Source organism: Xiphias gladius, chromosome 1 (assembly GCF_016859285.1).
Source record: "Xiphias gladius isolate SHS-SW01 ecotype Sanya breed wild chromosome 1, ASM1685928v1, whole genome shotgun sequence".
Lineage (NCBI taxonomy): Eukaryota > Metazoa > Chordata > Actinopteri > Istiophoriformes > Xiphiidae > Xiphias > Xiphias gladius.
The window spans coordinates 18,934,046-18,960,541 of NC_053400.1; the positions used below are offsets into that span (position 1 = coordinate 18,934,046).

Genomic DNA, 26,496 nt, shown 5'->3' on the forward strand with positions numbered 1-26,496 from the left:
TGTATCTCCATGACAACATGGTTTTGATATGGGTTCCCTTTCTGACATTTCCCCATTTGGGGAGGCTTGTGAATTGCCTTGCCTCTCCTTCAGTCAGCATGTCACATGAAAAAAAGGTGTTTTGGGGGGGGCTGAAGGAGGGATGTGCATAGGGGGGCAGTATGAGGAATCTAATGGGCGTCTGGTCTGATGGTCCTCAGCCGTGGCAGTAGAGACAAAGCAGATGAATTGTGCAATGGATTCGAAGAGATTGGAGACAAGTGCATGTCAGCAGCCCCTCCATCTCTCCTCCTTTCCTCCCCCCATCCTCCAGGATCCCTCCCTCTCCATCTCTCCTCTCTTTTTGTCTGACATCCTGAAAAAAGCAGGCATGACAGCAGTGCTCTGCTTGAGCAAAACATTAAAAACAAAATGCAATCCTCACCCATTTTTCTTTTATATTAGATATTCAGGCAGACATTCAGTGTGTCGGACCCATATTAATTGTGAAACACTGCATGACAAATCTTCATAATATTAATCGCTAAGCAAACATCAAGGACATTTTGATCGATGCTGTCTGAAATGCTAGAAATAAATGACAGCACTGATAGAAAACACCTTTAAGATAAACTTAACTAATCGGCTTAATAGAGGTGCACTGAGGTGAAATCAGAAAGCCTTTATCCCTGAATGTTTTTGTCTCTTTTTCTCATGATGTGTACTTTGTGTTTTTTGGGATGATGCTCTAATCATGTTTTAAACCTTCCGTGTTGAGAAAATGTCTAGCCAGTATTTCTGACCAGTGTCTATACTTTCCACTGGAAGCTAACCTCCAGGAAAACATTGATAGTCAGCATAGGCAGCTTCAAACACCCCACTGAAGCTGGAGGTAGAACAGAGATTCTTTGTGCTTGCACATGTTTATCGCTGAACCCTGGAAGAAAAATCACAGAAAGCCTTATTTTTGGTACTTTCTTTGTCATGTAAGGCTCTGCTAAGTGTCTTAGCTTAGGTGAATGATTATGATTTGTGATAGCAGTATAGCCCGGGTCTGAGACTCTGAGGATCTCCTACTGTACAGTAAGTGTGCTGCTGTATTTTAGACAGTACTTTGGCTTTGAAGTTTCAAAGAGGAAAACTCAAGGCTCTGAGGGGTGTCACAAATCTTCCTCAAAACATAAGTTATTTAGCTGTTTTCTATATTTAATATATTGTTCTTACATATAGACCTTTATATTTTTGGTTAATTAACAGCACCAGAAAGTAAAGCAATTTAATATTATTATTTAAATCTCTCCATAATTTTAAAAAGAAAAATAGTTTTAATAAAAAAAAAGAGCAATATAAGGAGTGCTGAAATTTTAATTTGTTTATGTCTCAAACATACCCCTTTATTAAGATGAATAGACACAATAAATTTTAATTTCTGTCAAGTGACCGCCTTGACAGCACTGGTCTGCCAGCTTTTGTTTTGTGTTGACTGCATTTATTATTCATCTTTACATCAGTCTGTATTTTAATATGAATAATGGAATAGGTATCAGAGAAGGAAGAGGGATGTGAGAGAGGGGTGCCACACAGCATGTGTCCTTGGCTGTTCTCTTCTCTCCTGCACTCCTCAGAGTGGAGCAGGTGGGGGGTGGGCCGAAGGAAGAGGAGGGCTGTCGGACTCGGAGTCTAGCTGTGCCTGGTGCAGGGCCAGGTTTCTGGGTCCTGCTCTCTCTTTCCTCTCCACCTCCTCCTGCCTGCCTGCTTACCTGCCTGGCTCTCTTGTCGGATTTAATAACAGTGTATAAATCAAAAGCCTCCTGTCAGCCACACAGCCTTCATTAAATTCAAATGGGGAACGGGTCTCTTTGGATCCAATTTTAATAAAACCAGGTAATCAAATATGGGTTTAAAAACGGGTCATCATTTCACAGCCCCACGTATGTCTGGTTGCCATCGGTTTCTTGTGTACACATTCAACATTTTGGGGAAGAAGACCCCACTTATACACATAGTATACTGTATACATTCTCTGCAAGTGTACCGATATATTGTTTCTTTGTATGCAGACACAATGAAGGTTCTCTAACACAATACATTCTATTCAGTCTAAGAACTTCAATAGCTACACATTTTCCATTTCTTTCCGCAGTTTACTATTACAATGTGCTTATTTTTTACGAGTATAGTATATATCCTTGAGCGTCACTTATATTCACTGAATAGAATTAGAAGGATAACTGATAAATGTTACATATCATATATTAAAAATGAGACTGGTTAGTGTGGTGTATCAGAAAATTAAAAATCTATTAAGTTTTTTGCTCTGTTGTTGCTCAGCTGGGGTTAGTGTTGCATCTGGATGAGCCAAAGCTCAGGGTTTCCAGGGTATAGTGACGATTGTGTAGCTACCTATCTTTTTATTGTTGCCCAAAAATACACAAGTTTCCGAATGATTCTTGAGCATGGTTTTATTGTGCCAAGTTTTGTACATGGGCATTGGTTCAAGGCTGCCTTATTTTTTTTTTTTTTTTTTTTTATAATGCGACAGTCTCACAGCGTATAGTGTACCCATTTACTATGTCTCAAAATCATTACTTCTGGTGCATGATGGAGATGATGTTTGAGGTGTGTATATTAGATAGAAAGATAATTGAGAAGCTAATATTTTTAATTATGCACAGAAATGCGGGTATGAGTCATCGTTTTATACAGAACTGTAAAGAAAGAAGCAGGACATTTGTACTCTATCTGCTGCTTTACAATTGTATTTTTTTGATGATCAAAAGGAAGAATAACTGCATCATACAGCTTGTGAGCAGAAGAGGGCACTATGAGTCGCTGATGTCTATTCACCTTCTCTGTCCCTCTCCTTTTTCTGTATCTGTCTCTGTATCTCATCTCTCTGTCTGTCCTCTGTCTGTCTCTTTCATTGCACTCACTTGCTTTGCTTCACTCCTTTTTAAAACAATTCACCATAAATGTTTAATTCAAAAACATAGTCAACATGAATTTATGTCATAAATGGAGGAGAGCATATTTAAGATAATATTTTTCACACTGTAAAACCCAGGTGGAAATTGAAAGCGATTAATAGCAAATTAAATTATGTAATTGATATCATGGTATCAGCTTCACTGAGTGGTTATTTGCATATTTATATTTATTATTGGTTGTTTACACGCATATTTACATGTATAATAATTATATATTCAACTGACACCAACTTCATTTCACTTCCATTTTATTATTCCCACCCAAAGGTAGTAATTATTTTATTTATATTGAATATACATTTGTGTGGTGCAACATCTGGTAATCTCTAAACATGCTACAAATGCATCATGATTTTCTAGACCTCTAGATCACTTGTTCATCTGGCCTGTTGAACCTTTCACCCAAATACTTCAGTATTATCCTCCAGTACTCATCATCAGTGTAATTCAGCCTTTAACTGATTTTTGCTGCTGGTTTAAAAAAGAAATTGTAGACACATGATTCTGTGTCACAAAAAATAAAAAGTTTGTATTTCAGCAACTGTAACATAAATTGTTTTAGGATTTTGCATCTTATATAAATGCTGACTACAGTAGATCCACATACTCAGTCTTACTGAACAATACTTTAAGTAACCTTCTATATTTTCTTACTGATTTTCAAGATGTCTTTTTTTTTTTTTTTCAGCTTTCTTCTGTTAAACCTGCCCGTCCTTTTAGAGAGGAGGACATGCAGCAAGCACGGTCCCATGATTTTTTTTGTCCCCCTCAACAGCCGGTAATCACGGTCCGCTCTACCTGAGCATTGTCTCCTCCAAAGGCAGGTCAGAGGAGTTCCCATCACCCCCTGATGTGTCTACCTCCTGCCTCTGTTCTTCCTGCCCCCTTTCCTGTTGCCATCGTGGCCTGCCATGTTAGCGCAGGCTCCCGCTGCTCAGCCCTCTCCTTCAATAAATCTTCATATGTGTTGGAGGGAAGGTGGAAGGTAGAGACAACAATAACCACCGGTACTCTCCATCAAAGGGTTATCTGGCCTTCACAGACACACTGACAGACTGCTCTCTGACATGGAGCAGAGGCTGAGTGCTGTGTCCCTGACTGGGGAGGGACCCGGCTTTGGGGACAGGAAAGTGATTCATTTATAGGAAACAAAAAAATTCTTTAAAAAGTTCAAACACTGAGAGAACACAACTAAACAATCAAATGAGTGAAAAATATGATAAAAACTTCAAAGAAAGTTTGCGTTATTAAGTCACCAAAGATACATGATTGTCAGTTTTTCTTGTTGTAAATTTTACCTTTTGCATGTACAGTATAGCTCATACTTAACTGCACTTCTTTGTTGTTTTTGTTCCTATTAATATGAAAACAACACATTTGCAGTTTGACTATCGTTTTGATTATGCCAATGTTAACTGATTCAATAAATAACCTTAATGCTTTTGTGATCAGGATTGCTGACTTTTAGAGGAAACGGATTTAGTTTTGAAGGAGATATTTTTTCTGTGTTGAGTTGCAGGGGCCCATTCTTCAGTACTATATTAGTGTGTCAGTGAGGACTGCTGTTATGAATTACTGGACCCAAATTTTGTAACTTAAAAAATGGGAATGAGAGTAAGCCTTTTGTTTATGTCACCTATCATCTTGAAATATTTACCATCCTGCACCTCACAGCTCCCTGTCTCCCTCCAGTGTGATAAAAGGTTGCTGGCTCCCAGTCTAAAGCCTTTCCGGCTTTGTCCCATCTCCAGCTCCATCTCCTCGAGGAAGAGACATCATATGAACCTCTTCCTTCCATTTTTTTCTCTCCCGCAGGAAGTAGTTTATTCAGGGTGGTTCCTTTGGGAATCATATGAGCATTTGACCAGGTGTCTGTGACACTTTTCAATATTTTATTCTAGAGCATGTTTGTGTGTGTATTTGAGTTGTTATATGTTTGCCTTCTCAGTTCATAGAGCAACAAGACATGCGTGTACTTTTGCACTTTGTATGTCTTTGTGGTAAATAGTGAGGGTGTGTGCAGTGTGTATGTTTAAAAAAAGAGAGAGGAAAAGAGATGACATTCAATGCCGAATGAATTATGGAGTATGTATCGTTACCTACTGTGTGTTGTTCAGTGTGCGTGAGTGGATGGAATTCATGTGCTAAAGGTTCCAGAAAATAAAAAAAGAAAAACTGCAATGTGTTTTAGGCATAGTGTCAGGTAGTGTATGAATTGCCTGCGGTTTCCTTGCAGGACTGATCCCTCTGAAATCTTCCATTTCTCTCCATTCGCATTCAACACAAACATGTCCCCCAGCTAAGGTGCATCTTCGCTGTTTCTACCATCAGTTTTTCAAGAGAAAACAAAACTGTGAAGAGTAGCAGCCAGATACTGGGTTTTGTAAAGGTGTATCGTGGTGCTTTCTAAGGTAGATTGGTATTGCGCTAGAGTCCCATTCCATACATCTCTTTTGACTATGAGGGGCTAGCTGCTGAGATCAAAATTGAGGGAAAATTCTGTTGCTGTATTGCTTTGTCAAGTAAAATGATAATGTTTGTATCAAATGTGCTAGTTGTGTGTTTTTCATGGATATTCTTATCAAAAGCAGAATGAGCTAACATTAGTGCAATGGCTGCATTTTCTTTGTATGAGATGAATAAACCTATTGCATCTTTGAACAAGAATTTGTTTTGTTATTGACATAAAATGGATCTTCTAATAGGATAGTCTACTTCTGTTACACAGGCTACATTTTATTATTTGATCTTTTTATTTTTTAATTCTTTCTTGCATTATTTTGGATGGAAAGGGAAACAAGTGCTTACAGGAATGTGCTAAATAACAAAAACAAAATCTATATTTTGAAAAAAGAAATAAGTCAGTGTTCATTAAGGTAATACAGGATATTTTGTTTTATATTTTCCACAACAGTATTTCATCCTTAATGGTTATTCTTCCTCTTGTACGCATTGTCTTTGTCTCTGTCCTTGTTGTCTTTCACTTGATCTTCCTCTTTGACCTCATCTTACTCCCTGTTTCTGTGTGGATGTTTCTCAAATATTCTCTATGTTGCACTGAGTAGTGAGACCTCAGGGTCGGACTCTGGCTCTCCACTCTGTCAGCCTTGTTTTTAAGTCCCGTCCAGTTTTTTTTCTTTCTTTTTTTTTTTTTTTCTTTTTTTTCCCTGTCGGGGTGGTGGGAGGGTGGGGGTGGTAGGCCTGATGTGGGGGTTATGTCAGGAGTAGTGATCATAAATATTAGGAGCTGCAGGGAGACAAAGGGGCTAAAATGGAAAGGCTTGGCTGGACGAGGGGACCTGGCCATGTCATGTACCTCAGTCATTTTTCTTGTGCGCTTAGAACTCAGTCAGGGGTTTAATTGGAATCTAGACTTCAAAGAAACCCTCGGCCCATCCAGCAGCCCCCCATCCCAACTCCACCCCTGCACTAACTCCCCTGGCTGGATCCACTCACGTCCAAAGCACATACACACAGACCATGACCACCACAATATCATAGAGCATCACCATGTACGACCCTGGCTGAAATTGACTTTGTTCATATTTGCACAAGATGTTTAGGTGTGGTGTATGGATTTGTGTGGTACTTTTTTGTGTTTGAATTGAACAGCCCAGTTTTTCTTACACTTTATAAAAGTCAGATGTATATGTTTTTTGTTTGGAATTGATTACACCCAGATGAAATATATAAATATAGAGAATCAGTGATTTTGACAAATATTTACTGAAAAGTGCTGCATATGTCATTGTTTTGTCAAAGTATAGGCTATTTAATGGTTGGTTTGGAATTGCAGAAACACAATATTAGTCTAAATATATGATTGTTACCAAAAATATAAATCATAGAATTTTCTGTACTGCTCAGAAAGTAGTTTTGATTTTGATTTGTTAATAGGTAGACAAATAAGGCTTCCTCACATCCTGAATAAGGCATTTAATCTGGTGACAGTGAAGTCAGTATCATATTTTAACCTCATCAGGGGCTGGTGACACGTATATGTGGCCCACAAGAAGTTGAAGGTTTGGCAGTACCTTTTAAATGATCTTATTAGAGTTCTCTGAAGGGACAAATGTGAAAGTTAAACATAACCATGTTGTAAAAATGTAGTAATATTTTCATTGTTACGCATCGTTCCCCACAAATGTTCACCTATCGGGCAAACACATTCTGACTTTGTCATTATTTTTCATCGAGTATAGCATGCACTTTGGTATGTTATTTGACACTTTCAAGCAATTGTGTATGCTGATTTATTTCTACTCCACATTGTCCGGTCTTTATGCCATAATTGGAGGAATTAGAGATATGCTATACGTGGCTCAAAATTAAAGTGAGAAAAAGTTAACTTTGTCGTAGGCAAAGCGTGAAGTGAGCAGATGAAGAAAAAGTCTGTTGTACAGTATAATTAATATTGGAGCAGGCTTCCACCAGCTCCTGTGGAGTTTCAGTAGGCCTTGTTAGCACTGTGTGGAAGACACTTTTGAAGCTATACCTGTGAGATAATATGTTTCAAAGCTATAATTACAGATAGGGAAAGAGGACGTATTTTCAGACTTATGACAAATCACTTTTCCCATTACACCTGGTAAGGGTGTTAATGACTCCTTTTCTTTTTGATTTTCCCATTTGAATTATGAAACACCCTGTATCATTTGAAGTACAGCTAATAGATGAATTTCAAGTAGCCATGCATAGAAAAAAATGTGTATCAACTTTAAATAGTTTTCACTGAGAATGACCATCTTAGCCTAAATCAGTGTGAAAAAAGGTATGTTCATCATTAAAACTGAATATAAAAGGAAACACTGAAAATTTGAAATGAAGCTGCAACTTTAACAGAAATGGGGTTGAGGAGGTGAGCTGATTATTAGTAAAGCAGAGTTTAATTTCTTCATGAAACAGGTAAATCCAAGAGCTAATTGAGTACTCTGAATATAGACAGTTTTCATGTTTGCACTTTGGGAAAATTAGTGAATAGCCAGATGTAATCAGTTGCATTTATACATTTTTAGGGCAGCATTTTTTTTTAATTCACTACCACCTTTTTAGATGATGGGCACATTTCAAATAAGGGAATAATTTTCCTTGACTGCAACATTTTGACAACTGCTGTTAAAGAACTTTGTCCCAGCCGTTTTCATTATATTATATGTCCAGCAATGGATGCTGTTGTTGCGTATGAGGAATTCATTTGTCTTTTGAGGATACCTGTTCAGTTTTGACCTGCCATATCATAGCAGCTCACAGTCTACTCTGTAAATATATTCAGGCAGCTCAGTTTAATGCAGGAGCCTCACTAACAGCTGGTGGCAGCGATGATGATGACTGATTGCTGTTTGAAAGAAAACAAAGAACTCTTTTCTACTATCCTGCTGTCTTGTTCGAAAAAAATGTATGGCTGTCTTGACGAGAAGCGTGGGCCCTGAATGACTAATAGAGCTGATCATACAGAATGGTCTGTAATGGAGGTGTTAATGACCATGTTGCTTAAAGGTTCCTCCTGAGTGGTGTTTTCTTTCTCCCTCAAGTCAACACCTTTATGCACCCACCAATGTTATCACTTTGTTTCCTATTATCTTCTCCTTTTCCAGCACACTTTTCTGTACTGCCCAGAAAGTAGTTTTGATTTGTTATCAGGTAGATACATTAGTTTACCTCACATCCTGAATAAGGCATTTAATCTGGCGACAGTGAAGTCAGTATCATATTTTAACCTCATCAGGGGCTGGTGACATGTATATGTGGCCCACAAGAAGTTGAAGGTTTGGCAGTACCTTTTAAATGATCTTATTAGAATTCTCTGAAGGGACAAATGTAAAAGTTAAACACATAGCCATGTTGTAAAAATGTAATAATATTTTCATTGTTACACATAGTTCCCCACAAATGTTCACTTATCGGGCAAACACATTCTGACTTTGTCAGTATTTTTCATCGAGTATAGCATGCACTTTGGTATGTTATTTGACACTTTCAAGCAATTGTGTATGCTGATTTATTTCTACTCCACATTGTCCGGTCTTTATGCCATAGTTGGAGGAATTAGATATATGCTATACGTGGCTCAAAATTAAAGCGAGAGAAAGTTAACTTTGTAATATGAGAAGCCTGAAGTGAACAAGTAGAAGAAAAAGTCTGTTGTACAGTATAATTAATATTGGAACAGCAGGGGTTGATATGTAGTAATATATGCAGCTATGTAATTAAGACTTCCACCAGCTCCTGTGGAGTTTCAGTAGGCCTTGTTAGCATTGTGGGGAAGACACTTTTGAAGCCATACCTGTGAGATAATATGTTTCAAAGCTATAATTACAGGTAAGGAAAGAGGACCTATTTTCAGACCTGTAACAAATCACTTTTTCCATCACACCTGGTAAAGGTGTTAATGACTCCTTGTCTTTTTGGTTTTCCAATTTGAATTATAAAACACCTGTATCATTTGAAGCACAGCTAATATGTGAATTTCAAGTAGCCATGCATAGAAAAAAATGTGTATCTAATTTAAATAGTTTTCACTGAGAACAACCATCTTAAATTCGATCAGTGTGAAATAAGTGAGTTCATCATTAAAACTGAATATGAAAGGAAACACAGAAAATTTGAAATGAAGCTGTAACTTAAACAGAAATTGGGTTAAGGAGGTGAGCTGATTATTAGTAAAGCAGAGTTGAATTGGTTAATGAAACAGATGAATCCAAGAGGTAATTTTACCCAGAGTGTATTATTTTGGTAACACTGAGCACTTTTCAGTCTTCATGTTTCCACTTGGGGAAATTAAAAATAAGTGAATAGCCAGATGTAATCAGTAGCATTTATACATTTTTAGGGCAGCATTTTTTTTTAATTCACTACCACCTTTTTAGATGATGGGCACATTTCAAATAAGGGAATAATTTTCCTTCACTGCAACATTTTGACAACTGCTCTTAAAGAACTTTGTCCCAGCCGTTTTCATTATATTATATGTCCAGCAATGGATGCTGTTGTTGCGTATGAGGAATTCATTTGTCTTTTGAGGATACCTGTTCAGTTTTGACCTGCCATATCATAGCAGCTCACAGTCTACTCTGTAAATATATTCAGGCAGCTCAGTTTAATGCAGGAGCCTCACTAACAGCTGGTGGCAGCGATGATGATGACTGATTGCTGTTTGAAAGAAAACAAAGAACTCTTTTCTACTATCCTGCTGTCTTGTTCGAAAAAAATGTATGGCTGTCTTGACGAGAAGCGTGGGCCCTGAATGACTAATAGAGCTGATCATACAGAATGGTCTGTAATGGAGGTGTTAATGACCATGTTGCTTAAAGGTTCCTCCTGAGTGGTGTTTTCTTTCTCCCTCAAGTCAACACCTTTATGCACCCACCAATGTTATCACTTTGTTTCCTATTATCTTCCCCTTTTCCAGCACAACCTTGAGTGCAACTGCAGCATCCCACAGATCAAGGGATGACAGAATCAGATGAAAATGAAAAAGATAATGAGAGAGAAAGAGAGAGAGAGAGGGCTACAAGGGAGGAAAAAGCTGGAAAATCAGAGAGGTCTCAGCCCAGCAGGAGTTTGACTTAAAGGGACGGGCGTCTCAGCTGGCATCAACTATGTCTCACATGGGCCTCTGCAGGCTGAAGGGAAACGCATGCTGCTCATAACCAATAACAAACACACAGATAGACACTTGCACCCACATTCATTCACATTCAGTTTCATCAAATATATTTAAATTCTCCCTACAGAGCTCCAAAAGTGCAGGACACAATGGAACTATTCGAGGGAAATGGTAGAGGAGAAGAGAGGTGAGGACTTTTTGGAGAGGTGTATGGAGATCAAGGATGGTTTGGGGTGTACATAGAGAGGTGGTGATAGTAAAAGGGGGGGGGGGGGGCTAGCTTTTAAAGTAATTGCATCTCAGCATCCCATTGTCAGTGGGGCTCAGTGGTAGGTCTAATTTAGGAGCAGAGGTTGTTGTGTTTTGTACCCTGGCAGACCAGACCATTGTCATATCCAGTGGAGTAGGGAGCTCTGCTTCACTTTCATGCCTGGTTTTTGTTGAGTTCTTGAAATAGGTGAAGGTTTGGTTAAACAGATGTCCTTGTCAAGAAAAAGCTGAGCATTTGGGTGAATGGATATCCTTGCTTGGAAACAGGTGAATCTTTAGTCAGGTGGTTATCCATGTCTTAGTGGCCACAGCATTGGAAAGTATTCAGAGGGACTTATTTTCCTTCACATACTCAGGATGCTGGGAAACATTAATACTTCAGCTTATACAGCTGCTCTACATGTTCAACTGTCACTTTGGGTGTAGATTAAAGGCAATTGTTTGATGAGTGTCATCCTACTGATGATCATAGATGACTGCTGTCAAGATTAATTATGTGAAAAGTAGATATTTGTTGAAATCCTGCTCATTCCACACATTCCTCTCTCCCATAATATTGCCTCACATCTTTTTTCACAGCTGTTTGATAAGATATTTTATGCAGTGTTACAGGTTCAGTTTTAATAAATAATACTACTTCATAAAATACATTGAAATTTTTCAAGTAAGCACAAAATAATGATAAATTGGTAACATATCAGTTGGCCTTGTCCTCTAGCCAACGGTCTTGTCAAGGCATCATGAATGAGAAGAATCCAGAGGCAGGCAGTGCTGGGTTTCAAACCTCAGTGATTTTTGGGTTTTGACTCAGTAGAGTCTCTAGGTTTGTAAGTAAATCAAAGATGATTACAGTTTTGTAACACTTTGATCTAATTTTTGTAACTTTGGCAATCATTTCTAATGGTTATGATAATATTATAATTCCCAAAAGTAATTGCTGAGATCTGGACATGTTGCAACATGATGTCATCGACATCCCTAAAAACATGCCCAAGCAGTCAGATATATAGGGTGATATAGGGTTTCAACAACCAACCAGGTCAGCAAGACTTGTTTGAGGCCAATAGTGAAATTATTATCCCAACTGTCTGTTGGAAACATTCATCACAGTTTACAGAACGCCTTCCTGGTTCAGCTTTGACTCACTGAATAATAATGATAGGTATCGAAGAAAGTATCACCTTAGTGTCAGTTCTGAAACTCAGATCTTGAATTAGCACTGTTATCCATACACAGTTCCAGCAGCAGGAAAACTAACAGAGGATGAAAGAAATCTTGGCAGTTGGTTTAGCTGAACAATTACATCGGATAAGGTACTGCAGTCATCTAATTGAGTAGTGTGAGTTCCCAAAAGGAACATGCCATTAGTAGGTAGCTTACTCTTAAAACAAAACCCTCAGTAGTAGGAGAGAGACAATGAGTGAGGCTTACCAGCCGGAGCCCTTACCTACGAGGGCTCGCCGATAATGTGCTGTACTTCAGCCAGATTTGTAGAACCAGTAGCCAGCTGCAGAGTCAAAGAGAAAACACTAACAGCTATGTAGCTGGACATATCAAGGTGAAAGCCAGGTAAAATTCAGATAATGTGGTATAAAAGTTCAAGTCGTAGAGACAGGGATAAAAAAAAAAAAAAATTCTAAGATGGATGATGAAATTTAAATAGAAATAATAGAAATGCTTAAAGCAGAAAAACAAGTTGTAAACAAACAGCAGTGACCTGGAAAGAAAAGTGACTTAATGAATTTGACAAGAACTGAGAAACAGGTCTACCAGGTTCTGTCACCATTAGATTTGAAACTGCTAACATTTTTGTCAATAGATGCAAATCATAGCCACATTAGATGTTGATCTTTCCTTTGTGTTGGGGAGAGATTCTTGTCAATGACTTGTTTTGAACAGCTGGCCTTGGACAAAAGTGGTGTGATAGATGAGAGTCTGAGAGAGGAAAAGTGGTAGGGTACTGCGATCTGTTACATGAATGCCTCGGGTTCTCCCAAAAACACAAAGCCAGACTCGAGGTAAACCCAAAACAGCACAGACACACACAGTCTCTCTCTATCTCACACACACACACACACACACACACACACACACACACACACACACACACACACGGTGTATCTCCTTGCATCATCTGGGCTGATAACAGACCATAGTGCAGAGGAGCAGAGAGCGGAGATGGTACACTACTAAACTTCTCAGCTTGCAAGCACAGACACAGAGAATGGGACCAGCTCCACTAAACAGCGTACACTGTCTTCACCTGCCTCCTGCCCCAGGTGCAAACACCATGCCCTCTTGTATTATCACTGTGGGGAAAAATGATCACACACACACACACACACACACACACACACACACACGCACGCTCACTCACTCACTCACTCACTGGATGGAGCTCATATAAATGCTGTCGTTTATAAATGTCAAGAAGAATATACCACAGCACAGAATCTTCAAACCATAAATCTTTACCAATCACACCTATGGTGGTATTTAAACAAAATGACTAGACTGGCTACCAGCATCGCAGTGGAATTATATTTGTTTGGCCTTTTCCTAGTGTGTTTTAAAGGGTATGGCATTACAGCCAGTGAAGAGAATCATGTGGTACATATTTTTAAATGACATATTTAAAAAAAACAAAAACAAACCTCAATTAATATATCACATCAAACAGCAGCCTTGTAAATACGAAGAAGACGCATAAATCTTCTAGTTATAGATCATTGTTAAAGCATTACAGAATTCCAAAAACTGTGGAATTGTAATCAAAAAGGCAACCCTGTCTCCTACAAATTACATACAAAGTGAAGGATCGGAGTTTGCATCCCATGTGTGATTAGGTTTAGGTACAAGGCACACTGAATTTGGTTAAGGGAAATTTGTGGTTTCTGTTAAATGTTATTTAAGTAAACATGCTCCATGCTTTGAGTTACTTTCGACTTTTCCAGTATTTAGCCAAGTTCTCAATCTTTCCCTATCTTTAAAAGATAGGTTTAAAAATGTTTAAGTCTTTCATAGAACAGGCATAGTCAGGCATTCATATGAGCACCAAAACATGTTTTGCTTGCTGTCATCATTCCTCCTGTTCATTCTAGTTGTTAAAAAAATCCTTCCAAATTTGCTTTGAAGAGATGGAGGACAAAATTCACAATTCCATTTTGTGCAAAAATGCAAAGAAAAGTTTATCATAAGCTTTTATGAGGCTGCAGACAAATGAAATGGAAATCAGTGTTCATATGGGCACCTGACTACTGTTTTAAGACTAACTTGAAAAACTGTGAACCTATCTTTTAATCAAGTGCATGTTTATTAAGTGCCTAAACATAACATTAAAGAAGTTTAATCATGCTCTAGCTACAAGTAGATATTTTTTTGTCTGTCAATATTTTGCAGATAAGTTCTGTATGAATATTTTACAACTTGGCAGATGTGTACATTAATAATGTTTCCCATGGTGATAAAAATGTAATTCATGCAGCATTGTATTCCTCTCAAAATGTATTTCCTCTTGCATATTAGTTGTATATAAAAGTAATTTCTAGACGGGACATGTTGAAAGAAATAGACAAAAACATAACCCCACTCTTGATGTTGAGCACACCATGTACGCTCAAAACAACTCCTGTGCATAATCAAATTCAATTAAAAGATTGGAAGTGGAAGTGCACATGGAAAAACACTTTGACTGTTAAAAAGTGCTTATGATTCTTTAGAAATGACAACATGATGTGAAGTCTGTAGAGTCAGCCTTTGTGTACCCTGCTGAAACCCCAGGCTGAGGCAACTTGCCAGTGTGGCTGTGATAGAGGAGGGCCACCCTGCTCCTGCTGTGGTTCTGTGTGGTAACAACCCCCATGTTTCAGGCCTCTACCAAGGGGATTAAGCCTACCAGTGGGGAGAAGCAGACTGGGATACCTGTGTTCTTTATGTAGGAGTCATCCTCTCCACTGGTGGCTCATGTGGATGGGCTTTTCCACACGGCACTACACATTGTAGCCTACAATACCTACGCCTTGCTAGGACTCTCTTACAGTTTCTAAGTACTTGCAGTATTTATTCTCACTTTTATAGTGCCTCGAATAGTGTCTCTGAAGTCTATCAATCCTTTAACTATGAAAGGTTCTCTGCTGTTCACTTAAATCTGCTTGCAATGTCCTCTGTCCTCTGTGGTTGTGTTCTGTTCAATACCTTGGTTTCTGTGCACCCTATCAGGGATGTGGTTATGATGGCACAATTGAGTTTAGAATGAAACCGTTTAAGTGCCAAACCCACTAACACAGAGAGACTAAAGTAGTGCTGTGCCAGCCCTCTTGCAGCAAAGGCCCCATGTTCCATAAAAACCTTAATTGGTCTGTTAAACATCAGACTATAATCACATGTGGTGAGCCTAGAGAGATCTGTAAACACCCTGTATGTGGTGTTTCTCTCCTCCCTTGCCTTTGCTTCTTTCCTCCTGAGATCACACCAAAACAAAACCACGTGTTGATTTCAAAGCCAGGGAGAAAAATCAGAACGAAACAATGTTGTAAATTGAGGAGCTTAAATTTGTTGAATGGGCAGTATTGTTAATGTTTGGACACTAAATGCAGTGGATAAAATATTCCAAAATGTATAAACATGTGGCTGTCAGCTGATGTTTCTGTAACCAGTTGACACACACACACACACACACACACACACACACACACACACACACACACACACACACACACTAGGTTATACTTTTCACAGTCTCCTTGCTAACATCCAGTCCAAACTGTATTGTTGTGAAAATGGAAAGTTAATTTTAGTGTGCTGCTGCATGAAGGAGTAGGTCATTTGAAGGGCATTGTAGAGAAGATGTAAAAAAAATCAGCCTCAGAAGGTGAAAGCTGTCTGTGTTCAGGTCAATCACTTTTCTTTTTTCTCACCCCCATCCCCCTACTCACTCCCTAACTCCATCTATTTTTTTCCTCTCTGGAGCTGAGGTTGGAGTTCAAAGTGGTGCTGAGGACAGGGTGGACTTGTGACAATTATACTTCTGCGGGAAACAGTTAGGCCACACACTATTTTCACCCTTTTTCCTTCGTATTGATTTAGTCATTCCAGCTATCGATGATCTGTGTTCAATTTAAGGAGTAGTAGTTGCATAAAGCTACATTTTGCAAGATTTTTACATAAGTGTGCAACTATGTCATCAGGCTATAATTCACAGACACGGGTGCAATTGGGGAAAAGCTCAACAGGCGTTAGCTACAGTAACTAAGGGGGGTGGGACTTAGCAAATGATCATGTGATAAAATGTCTATTGATAGTTTTTTGAGAGTTACCTCCTGCCATTTTGTGTCACCTTTGTTGTCTTGTATTTACCCCCCAAAAACCTGTTCTTTTTACTTGTCCCTGTTACGCACAAGTCAGACATGAGGATCAGCCACCACTGGAGCTGGTAGGAATTCAGACACACAGCAGTAGCTCCTACGCTGCCTGACACTGGGTGCTGAATTGAGATCTCCTAGTTAAGGGGTGGTCTCTCAACTCACTGCTCCTCCTTGCAGCCCCACACACTTAGTTGTGCACATGGGAATCTGCGATCTGCGTGTCTTCTGATGTGTATAGAATATCTTCATGTGTCTTTGGTGAGGTGTAATCCCCCTTATGTCTTTACCAGTGTATAAAATATGATTGCTCTGACATTTTCATGAAAAAATTGCCATAATATGGATTGTATGTAATTACCAAGCTGGAACACTGATACATTTTTTTTTTATTATTGCTCTTGAGGTTTTTCTTTTGATGCAGGTGAGTTGGTGTCCTCTTCTGTTATTACACCCAGAGCGCTGATAGCTAATGTAGATACATGCTGATAGAAGAGGTTTATCACAACACAGCACAGCTGCATTGATGGCTGCTCTCTCCCAGAGGGTAGAGGTGCTTATTATGCATCCCATATGAAGGCACAGTGTTTACTCATAAAAGCCTAGTCTGGATAACGATGCTTGAACACTCAGTCTCCTGATTTCATCTGAAGACTAATGATGAGTTTGCCTTCTAACTTCATTTCCTCTCAACATTATGGTGCAGCTGTGTTTTTTCACAATGATCAAGTGTTATAAAACTGTGGACAAAGTGTCTGAGGTACATTTGTGAAATGAGGCATCACAAGTCCAGCTTTTCCAGGAGATGGAATGAATTCTTTAAAGTGAGCTGTCGAGTATAATGCAGAATGGCTGTCTTTTTTCTCCTTGTTCCTCTTCTTCTACTTCCTCTATTTAGTAAACCCACACAGACATGGTGCTGCTAGTGACAGCACAAGTCCTCAGTTACCTCCTGGACCATAATGTTGCCATTCAGGCTCCATTGTCTACGAAATGGTAAATTTAGCCTGCAACAAAATGCTGGAAATGTATAAAATAGCCGTTACTCTGCATATTGAATTGGCTGTGGAAATGCACGTGTTTAGAAGTTCTACTCTGCATGTACCTTAATAAAGGCTAATTTCAAATATTTTAATTCAGTCATCTTGAAAGGCTAGACTATTAAACATTTTGTAGCATTCATAAAACAGTTTTTTTTAATAAATATAAATAACAAGGAATGTCAGGAGCAAACGTTTGATTCCTTGACAGAAAATGTCTGAAAGAAATGGACTTAGGAATGCTTCCAATTTAGGCATCTTCATGTGTCATTATCATTTTTGAATTGAAGTGGCTATTACTTCCTTGTGATTTGAAATGACTGGAATAGTTTTTGCCCCAAACCTGTGGATGTGAAAATCAAAGGTAAAACAAGTTGTAGAAATTTAAAACAACTTCTGCAAACGTGTATTTCACTTACATTTTCAAACAGAAGTATCAGCCACTCTTTAAATCTGAACACCAACAAGTTCATGGATTTAGACTTCTTGGCCAATACATGCGGGCAACTGGTAAAACAATATACTATATAGTATAATGTATATTTGTGCAAGTGTGTGCCACTGGAAAGGCCTGGTTTGCATTAGATATGGCCAAGTGGAGGCATAAAAGTGTTTGTTAAGACGTCCACACTTAAACGCACCTCTAATATACATCTCATACACTCTTTCCTTCGTGCTTAAAGACATTTTAATATAACTATTATATGAATTGAGTTCAGTCTCTCTTTTTGTGTTTGGACCAGTGTGTCAGCTATACTCACAAATTCACATTATTATTATTGTTTTTAGATCGTCATTGTAAATTCTTTATAAAACTGGTAAATAGCAGCTTTGACTGAACAATTCAACCTTGCACTACTGGCATCTTTGTCTAAATGCTTCAGTTAGTTTTAGAAGCTGTATTGTATTGCACTGTTTTTACTACTCATCTTAAGTTGTTTAGATTAATTTGTTGATTCTTGCATAGAACTGCCATCATCACTCTACCATTATAACTGATGACAGATGCTGCTTCAATCGATTTTATTATTGTGAATTGTTTGCATTTAATTTAAATTGCATTGTAGAAAATGAAGCAAGTATGCTCACTTCATAGAGTATGTTCTCTGTTTTTATGTGAGTTCTTGAAATATGTGCCATTATGTTTTAATAAGCTGTCTATTTTACCTTCTAGCTACAGCATGTGTTTGCAAACAGAAATACGGTATAAAATTCCATCCTGCACTGCGATGTTATGTAGTGTAGACATGGCAATGTTTAGAAAAAATGTTTAGAACAGGGACATAGAACAAACCAGAGTACCAACTGAGCTGCAACATGTGTAAAAAGGTGAAGTGTGTTACCACTAAATACTATGGTAACAAGGTAAAAAGCCACTAGCCATGAAATCTGTGTTGATCACATGCTTTGCTGTAGTTCCTAAAGTGGAACCACTGTTTTCACTGCAGCTTGTAACCACCCTTCCATAAACATTGACCTTATGCCTGAAAAATCAATTGCTTGAAATCCTACAGTTGACATCACTTGCCAATTGTGAATCAACTAGAAAAACCTCAGATTTACTTATTTCTTATGTTTTTACTTTGGGCTTACAGGTGTAAATGATAAATATTTAAAATAGTCTTCCATTAGTACAATTACTACGACCTCCACTAAAACTACTGGTATTAGTTTTTGTAAGATGGTATTTACAGCAGCTGCATTCAAATCAAATATCTCACAATATTTCTAACAATAAAAGGTTTATTAAAGATGATCAGTTTGCAGTCTAAAAAGAAAAATCAAAGGATTTGCCTTATTCATTTTTAATGCAATTTCTTTTATGTGCTATCTGTTTTCATGGACACTCCAGTCAAGGAGAGACACGACTTCAGGTTTTTATAAGTTACAGCTTTGAGGCCTTACAGCTGCCTCTGCTGGATGAATGGATATTTAAAATAATAATTATAGTCATATACATGTATTAGGTAGTGCTACACACATACTGTGCAGAAACTATGCAGAACACACACCATAACGAGAGACTGTTTGTTTGCTCCAGCAGTGAAGGGCTGTCGGCAAGTCGTAGCTTGCTGAGGCTTCATTTAGAGGATAGTGTCCCTTCCCCCTCTTCACCACTGTCCTTCCTTTGAGCCGCATTTGAATTTAATATTCCATGAAATAAGGAAGCCCATCAGGCTATTGTAATCATGTCAGGTTAATAGAAGAAGTAAAATTACTCTTACTTACTCTCTCCCTCTCTTTGACTCTTTCTCAACCTACACTTTTTACCTCAATCATGAGCATATTTGAAGCCAAACTGTGCCACAGTAATTTTTCCTGCTTAAAATTCTTTATTCTTCTTCCCCAAGTGTTCTGATTATTATTAGGATTCATCCTGAATGGCTGATGCAGATCTTTTTGAGAGTGAGACAAGAGTGATTTTCCAGTCCTAATAATATGTTAATTTTTGTGGAAAATAAATCTGGACCCTCATTCTTTCTTCACTGTTTTTTTTTTTTTTTTTTACACTTGCATGTTTTCTTTTAATTTTATACTCTGTTGTTTTTCACTCTCTAGCTTGCTAACCCACACTTGTACACCAGCATACCCACACACACATACAAATATGGCCGCAGTCTGAGTGTCAGCCTGTCGGTGTTCTAGATGTCGTGTAATTGTATGTATCACCTGCAGCATTCCGTCAGTGTAAAAGCATTCTCCTGCAGCACTGAGGCCTGCTGTTCCACAGTGATACGGCAATGCCATACATGTGCCACCCCCGCATTGCTCCCAGTGGATCACTCTTTATTACTCCCATCTCACCTCCATCAAGCCCTGGTCTGCTGCCATTATGACACCTGAGGAGAGGAGGAGGGAAGGGAAAATAAGGAGAATAGTCACACTCAAGGCAGTACAAGCCTGACTGACTTGTCTTTTGGACAGACTGGGGACAGAGATGGTTTCCAGGCAGCCAGCTCCCTAAGTAGGATTTCTTCTCTTTTATAGCACACCTTTTCACAATAAAGACAGTCTCTAAGGCTGCAATTCTGAGTTTGCTGACTTAAGTCACACAGAGTTCTTCAGATAAGTTAAGGAGATACAGAGTGAAAGCTAATCATATTCAGATTTGGGCTTTGGGTTAATTTTGATTTTGTGTGAGGTCTAAAAACTGTTGAAATTAAGTGTCTGGAGCATTCAAATTCTTACCAAAAATGTTTTAGTATATGGGGTTTTCCATGTTTTGTAAGACCTCTATGGCATTTGCTTTTTAGTTACAGGAAACTGGTTTTATTATTCCTCTAGCTAGTGACATTTCAGGTCAACCAGACTACCTTATACTGTGATTTTAGGTCATATAATTAGGTTAGATGTGTTTTGGTTTTGCTTGTAGCCTTTCAAAACTAATTCATAAACATCAGAGTTTTGGATATGACAATTTAAAAAAATGCATCAATTAGTGGTGAAAGGTATGGCAGATTTCAAAGATCTGTGGGTTTACATAGACTCTTAAAGGTGCTATATGTAAATTTTTGCTATTGCTACATAGTTAACGTTAGCATTAACAGCTGTTTACTTACCAGTCTAGAAGAAATGTTGCGAGTTCAGCATCAAACTTAATGCCTTTACTCACCAAGAGCTGTCTCCAGCGGTAGAGAGCAACACCAACATTAAGTCTTGTTTTGCTTTACGTCTGCTGAAGTTAGCAAACCAGCTAGCCCTAGCCCATCTCATCACTTCATGATACCGAGTCACTGTAGTGTCCAGGTTGCCCTCAGTCCAACATGAGAGGATGAAGAAGTAGCGCTGCCCAGAGGGTGTATTCTAACCTCGTGTCTTATAAAAATGCAAAAATGGCTGAAGTTCTTGGCAAGCGAACATCACCACCGACCACTACCGGCAAGAAACCGTGTTCGGCGGCAGAAAAAAAACGTACATTAAGCTCCTTTAAAGATAACATTGTTTATTTTAGTATTTGATAAATATTTTTTAAAAATGCAGTGAAGCTAAACCATGTCATTATGACCAAAATATTTAACACCCGAACACACACTTAGAAATACAGAAAATCATTAAACCCAGCCCTCAGTTACTATCTCTCTCTTCTTAAATGACTTTTCACAGCATAAGTGACTCTGTCATATTAAGAATAGAAAATTATCCAGCAGAAGGAAGGGCAAAAAGAAACTGAGTGCTGGTATCATGCCTCCTCTAAAACCTACGTCTGGTTTTCAAAAATGAAACAGAGGAAAATGGGAAATCGGGAAAAACGAAACCATAATTTACACACTTTCTTCATAAAGAAAGGTGGGTTTGCAATCCTAACCCTAACCCTAATCTTGGTGTGAGCTGAGCCACCTGCAGCTCAGCATCAGAAAAACAAAGCAGCTGGTGATGGACTTAAGGAGATCCAGGACTACTGCTACTCCTCTTTCCATTAGGGGAGAGATGGTGGAGATGGAAGAGGGAGCACAGATACCTTGGTGTCCACTTGGACAACAAACTGGACTGGACCAGGAACTCAGCAGTTCTCTACAGGAAGGGCCAGAGTCGTCTCTTTTTCCTGAGGAGGCCCTTGTCCTTGAACGTCTGCGGCACCATGCAGTGGATGTTTTATGAGTCTGTGGTGGCCAGTGCCATTTTCTATTCAGTGGTCTGCTGGGGCATTAGCCTGAGCGTGGCCAACACCAACAGACTCAACAGACTGATTCAGAAGGCTGGCTCAGTCCTGGGGGTGGAGCTGGACCCTCTGTATATAGTCACAGAGGGGAGGATGTTGTCGAAACTCCTCTCCATCATGGACAACGTCTCCCACCCACTTAAACAGTGCTCTGGTTAGCCAGAGGAACATGTTCATTCAGAGACTTAGAATGACTAAGTGCTACACTGAAGGCCACAGGAGGTCCTTCCTTCCTGTGGCCATCCAGTTATACAATTTCTGTCCTTTTTGCACTCCATCAGTACTCTGCTCTTAAACTAGTGTTCATTTACTGTTAAATTTTTCATTCAGTTTACCTTTGCACATTATGGTTAATTTACTGTTAAATTACTGTTACTCTACTTTGCACGTTCCTATTTTTGCACTTTTGTCCATACTGTGATTCTACCTCGCACATTACTTTTAACTTTTTGCACATTTGCATTTTTGCATTTTTTTTTATTCACTTACTGTATATTCATTATTATTACTATTTTATTGTACTTTTGTAGTAGTTTTTTCTTTTTTGCTTATTTACCTCCTCCTTCCTTACTCAGTGTGGAGCAAATGTAAGAAAGCAGTTTTCCTGCGGGGATCATCAAAGTTCTTCTGATTCTGATGTTTCGCTACACATGATGACAATACAGCTGTTGACACATCGTGGGCTCTATTTTTGGCAAAGTGAAACTTGTGTGAAGGGTTTACAGACTTTCTTCATAGCCATGCCCGTTTGGTATTGTGGTGATTTGCCATGAACTTCACTGTGCAAAATTGTCAGAAGCAATGAAGTGACACAGGGCAATTATGGTGTCAACCATCACTGGGATTAGACCTTTCATCACATGGACCAGTAGTGTCACTGCTATATTTTAAACTTTAATTCTTTTTGTTAATCTTTGTTGCGCCTAACATATTGCCATAGGCGTACAGTCCATTTTGTTATAGTTTCTGGTCTAGCCATTTAGACTATTGCTGTACTCAAGGGAAGCTGTAATGCATCTAAATGGTAGTCTGTTTGCTTTTTCAGGCACTGACTGACTACATATGCTTCCTGTACTCAGATTTATGTTTTTTTTTTTTTATGTAATTCTCAATGTTTTAAATAAATTGATGTGCAAATTTGCCTAATTCGTTTTAATGAATGAAATAAAAACTGCTTTTTAACCTTCCAGCGTTGATACAGATTAAAAACTTTAAATTGCATGGTATTTCCTTGCCTTATCGTATTTTGCAATCTTTCACAAACTGACAGGGTTTTACTGTAGGAACTTTAACATAATATTGCACCTTTAGTAAAGAGGGGGGATGTATAGAAAAAGAAAGGGGGGGTATATGCTGATTTATAGCAAGGCCAGAGAGCAAAGCCCTGAAGCAGCAAATGCAGTGCTTCAAATAGAGATTGCCAGTGGCCTTTAGTGCGATCGGTGACCCAAGGTGAGGCACTTAGTGATTTATCTCTCACATATCCCCTCATCTCTCTTGCTCTGTGGTGGGGCAAAGCAGGCTAAAACACGCAGCACCTCTCTCAGAGCTCTGGCCCTGGCCTTGACTCCCTGACTGACCCAGGAACGTAGCATTGTTTGGGCTTGAAAGTATAGGACACACAGCCAAGCACTCTGGCAGTCAGGGTTAGCAACATACAGATGATGGGTCAGAGATGCAGGTCAAGCTCGCAGACCTCTCACTACTCCTGGAGTGAAACGGAAACTCTGTAATTTGATTGTTTTTCTTATCTGCTTCTTTTGCACAATAGTGAACCTCTTTCTCCTTTCCTTGCCTCCATTCTTTTACACACACTGTCACATACACTAAGCTGTGATCTTTGCTCTCTCTCTCACACACACACATACACTTGCTGTGCACACCTTCATATATACAGTCATGAACACTCTCTGAGCCCCACAGCTGTCTAAAGCTGAAGTTGGCTAATGAGGAAATGTCTCCTCAGTTGAGTGGACTTGATGCCAAGAGGAAAACCTGCAGAATCAGCCCTACAGCTTCATCTGTCCTCTCTCTTGTAAATGTGTGTGTGTGTGTGTGTGTGTGTGTGTGTGTGTGTGTGTGTGTATCTACTGTATCTACGCACATACACAATATACACATATGCTCCCTGTGAGGGTGTGAATGAGTGTGTAATCAAATGTGGGGAAGTATGAGCAGTGTGTATTTGTGAATCAGAGAGAGAGAGCGAGAAAGAGTGCGTGCGTGCGTAAAGCTCGACACCATTCTTAACATATTTCACTGTATGGGACTGGGGCTGACATCTCCCATGCCCTGGGATCCTTTAGGAGCAGATTTAGAGTGATTTTCAGTGCAATTATACCTGCCAGCTTTGACTGGTAGAGTTGCCCTCTTCTCGGCTCATGTCTTCATGCTAGACAGCATGCTGAGGAGGCTGGTGCATAGGCCCAGGGCCAACAGCCAGGCAAACCAGAGGAACAGCCTCCCCTCTCTGTAACTGGCTGCAGTAGCTCACAGCCAGGGCCTCGCATGGTGCCCAGGACGGGAAGCTATTCCCAGCCAGTGGAAGGTGATAATGAGCTCCTGCACTCAGTGTCAGTCACCACTGCGACCTGTCCTTGTAATCTGCAACTGTGTGTGGGTGTGCACATGGTGGGTTCGGTGGCACGATTGGAGAGGCCATGTGTGGAGGTGCAAATGACAGCATTAGGGCACAATGGGTGATTAGTGACCTCTGCACCTCTAAATAGCCTCTACTCATGTGTTATGAGCTGGTAAATGCAATTTTTGAAGCTAAATTGTTAAATTTGATCAAATAGATTGTCTTAGACAATCAATATGTTGCTGTAATACATACTTAAAAATATTTGACATTTTTATGAATATTACAAAGCTTATAATCATGCATGTTTATTCGTGCAATCATTAAATGTGCTGTGTACACATATTTATGTGCGTATATGGGTGTGTGTGTGTCATTTCCCTGACCCGGGCCCCAGTGACCTCTGTCTGTGTCTCTGTCTGGGGCCAAACTACAGTGTCTTCACACCATATATCAGATTAGCCATAAAAACCTGCCTTGGCCTCACTCTGCTCCACACACTGGAAGCTAATGAGAGATGTACTATCAGCTGCACAATGAAGCCACTCACCATCTCCAGTGGAGTAGTGTGGGTAATAAAGAGGGGAGTGGTGTTGAGGACAATTTGATCCCTTACAAGAAGTATAGTACCACTTCAGCTGCCATGTCGGTGCAGCATCCATTTTACCTGTATCAGGGTAGATGGTAAACGCACAGGCTCATATTCCAGGTGAGAAGAGGTTCTGCACTGAGACTTGAGCACTTCTTGCTAATTTCACAGATATTTAACAGAGGCTCAGAGGAACATTTTTGTGTTGCATTGGTGTTTCAAGAGATTAGTAGAAAAGAGTCTTTGCATGGCAGCAGAGGAGCTGTCTTCATTGTCTGCAGGGGGAAGCTGAGACAGGGCTGAGGCAAGTCAGGGACAAGCAGATTAGACAAAGGTGCTGTATTGGGGAGGGTGCTAATCAGAAAAATCCTGGTCTGCGGAGTGCAAGCACTGTCATGCACACAAACACGCACACAGACACACAAACACACTCTAAAGTTTGTCAATGAAGTTGAACACTTCTGATGTTCGATGAACAAGATTAAGTCAAAACCTAGTATATGGCTGAACCGTGTATGGTTTATGTGCGAAATTGAGGACGTAGTTGAAAATGGTTGTGAAACCGCTGTAAGCAACTGCTTTCAATGGAAAATAGTTAAAGTCTGCTTGAAGAGTTGCTAAATGTCGCTAGATGATGTAATATGCTAATTAGCATATTAATGACATCATCACATTGCAATTGGATTCTGCCTAGTGTCAGCCGGTTTCAGCGCTTTATCTGTTTGCTTTTCTCCTACTCTCTGTACTCAGACATGCAGTAATTTAATAATGCTGAATTCCCAATAAAGCTGTTCTCATTTATGAGTTTTTCTGTTTCTGTTGTCAGGCAACGGAACAAGTATGAAATAGTGATGAAACGGGTTCCATCAAGACTACATGTTAACCATTAGTCACTTCCAAGCCATTCCCAAGCTGCTTCTTTGTAGTGCAAAAAATCCTGATTTTATAACTGCGATGTCGTCTGACAAAATCACCATACAGAACAACAACTGTTAAAGATAACAGCTATGCTGTGATTTCGGCTATATTTACTCACAAAATGATCACTCAGAGAGAATGTTAGAAACTCATTCACGTCTATGTAGCTATATATATAGGTATATATAGAGCTATATATATGTAACTATGTAGCTATATATATATTTATATATATGTATGTGTGTGTATGTATATGTATGTATGTATGTGTGTGTATGTATATGTGTGTATGTGTGTATGTATGTATGTATGTATGTATATATGTGTATGTATACGTATGTATATATGTGTATGTGTGTATATATGTATGTATGTATACATGTGTATGTGTGTATATATGTATGTATGTATACATGTATGTATGTGTGTATGTATATATGTGTATATGTGTATGTGTGTATATATGTATGTATGTGTGTATATATGTATATGTATACGTATGTATA

The 26,496-nt window shown here is 39.1% G+C and overlaps 1 long non-coding RNA gene across 6 annotated transcripts in view; it reads left to right on the forward strand.

The window, feature by feature from the left end:
• Positions 1-26,496, forward strand: part of LOC120798771 — a 165,579-nt gene that overhangs the window by 51,835 nt on the left and 87,248 nt on the right. For 3 of the 6 annotated variants that reach the window (XR_005708751.1, XR_005708761.1, XR_005708778.1), the window contains one exon: positions 22,478-22,964. The exons of the other annotated variants lie outside the window; for them this stretch is intronic. This is a non-coding gene — a long non-coding RNA (uncharacterized LOC120798771). Of the gene's footprint in view, positions 1-22,477; positions 22,965-26,496 lie in introns of those variants that run through there. 6 annotated transcript variants of the gene reach the window in all.